Source organism: Micromesistius poutassou, assembly GCF_964030765.1.
Source record: "Micromesistius poutassou genome assembly, chromosome: 13".
Classification (NCBI taxonomy): Eukaryota; Metazoa; Chordata; class Actinopteri; order Gadiformes; family Gadidae; genus Micromesistius; species Micromesistius poutassou.
In genome coordinates, this window is record NC_140283.1 from 3042483 (window position 1) to 3044982 (window position 2500).

Sequence of the window (2500 nt, forward strand, 5' to 3'; positions counted from 1 at the left end):
ACTGTCTGTGTTAGTGTGTGTGAGTGTAGTTTGTGTGTGTGTGTGCGTGCGTGTGCATGCGGGCGTATGTGCATGGGTGCATTTGTGTATGTGTGTGTGTGTGTGTGTCGGGGGGGGTGTCTGTGTGTGTGTGCATATGTGCATGGGTGAGTGTGTGTGTAGCTACATGCCGGTGAACCGTGAACAAAGTGTGTGCACACCGTGACTATTGTGCGTGGGGGCGGCATTAGCTCAGGGGGAAGAGCGGGTTGGCTGGTAACCACAAGGTTGCTGGTTCGATCCCCGGCTCCTCCTAGCTGAGTGTTGTGTCCCTGAGCAAGCCGCCTCACCCTACTTGCTCCTGACGAGCCGGCTGTCGCCCTGCGTGGTCGACTCCGCCGTCGGTGTGTGAATGTGTGCGTGAACGGGTGAATGTCAGTCAACACTGTAAAGCGCTTTGGATAAAAGCGCTATATAAATGAGGACCATTTACCATACACCAACAACCCCACTCTGCAGCTTGGCCAGCAGAACTAGTGAGACACACTCTGGACATTAATGACAAACTACTAATCAAGACACTCAATTAACATCCTCAGACCACGGCCGCCAGATGGATGAGGACCCAGTGGACTCAACCAAACAGCATCCAGGAGACATGGTTTAAAAAGTCATCCTTCACAGAAGGAGTTTCCTGTGAAGACAGGAAGTGGTTGGGCGTGTGTGTCTGAAGGCGGAGGGGGACAGGAGAGGCCACTCTGCTGTGGATCTGTTGATAAAGGAAGACCGGGTTAAGCCCTTCAACGATTCAAAGGTCGGAAGTGTAGTTCCACACACTGAAACAGCTTTCTGTTCTTGCGTATACCGCACCCCGAAGAGCACAGTGATGTGGTTGATTAGGTCTACTCAACATCCTGCTACATTTGTGTAGAAGTGTACACTTCTACACAAATGTAGCAGGGTGGTGTAGTAGTGTAGTAGGGTACAAATATAAAAACAGCCCTGTGTATTTGTCGCATAGCAACAGTATCAAACAGACTTTGGATTTAGACTGAGATAACTCTCAGATAACTCAGATTACTCACACTGCATCTAATAGTTATTGTTTATGGTCGTGGTTTGAGTTTGCCTAATGGGTTTCTTGGTAACCAACTAAGTGCTTATGACTAAATGATTGACTGAAACTTCCTGGGACTTGCACGTACAAAGACCTTGAAATGTAATTTGCGGCCTGGAGCACTTCGGTACCAAAAACATTGGAAGGCCTTCTTGGAATCCATACAGATAAGCATCGCCTCATTACACCCCCACGCCCCGATATCCATGAAGTCCTGCCCTCCTCGTTCCCCTGACCTGTGGCACATCTTATTGGAGAAAACCATCACAAAGGAATCAACACAAGTAACACCAGCAACCAATGAAGTCTGTCTCTCATCTGGTATTTCTGTCTGGTCAGGTGTTCCCTGACTCATTGTGTGAGGCCTGTGAACTGACAACCCTCACCGTCCCTGATGGCCCCTCAGAGGGCCCCTCAGAAGGGACCCAGCTGGACCCAGCGGGGCCCAACACCATCCGTCACGATGGTCCGACGTGTTAAAACCCAATTACCAGGGCGTGTCTCGGACCATCGACCCCCCCCGGTCCCCCCTCCCCCCTCCACTTACTGGAGGTGTTCCACCATTATCCGCTCCCCCGGCTCCCGGGCTGCTGCCGTGGGCCCCGGGGGGCCCCGGGGGGGGAGGAGGAACGCACGCGGGCCTGACTGACGTACGCTTGGCTGAGCTCTCAGACGTGCTCCAGATATGGATCAATGAGGGCGTTGCCTCGCCGCGCTCCCTCGGTGATCAGATAGCACTCAGGACGCTGAACAAAGCAACTCACCGGGCGCGTGGAATGCAGCCCAGCGTCTCGGGTTGAGGACAAACAACTCCCAGTGAACCCTTTTGGAACAAACCCTGGACTCCGGGGTGACAGCCAGCTCCTCGTAGGGCGGCCGCGGTCATTATCATTATTAGTCCTGGTATTAGTGTCATTACGGTGATAATTACTATCATCCCTGTTCCTGCTCCGTCATCTCTGACACGGCCAAGCTGTTGCCACAACAGCAGCTTGTTATCTGGCCCGCGATCTGCTCAGCGTCAGCCGGGGCGGACCCGCCCCCCTCCCCCGGTCTTAACTGCGGGTTGGGGCTAGGTGAGGTTCTGCAGGTCCTACCATGTCGTCAGCTGCAGGAGGCCATACAGGCCACGTTGTTCACGTACGCACACAGAGTGTACGTATGGAGCTCTGATTTATGTGTTCATGCGTATCATTCAATATCCGCAGTCCGACAGAGCGACAGATTCCTTCAACAGTCACCGATAACGGGACACAAGTCTTTCATCAGACACCGCGCCCCACCGCAACCCCAGGCATGATTCTTTATTGAGGCTCTGGGTCACACACACGCACACACACACACACACACACACACACACACACACACACACACACACACACAGTACAGCGCCGGCAGAGAAAC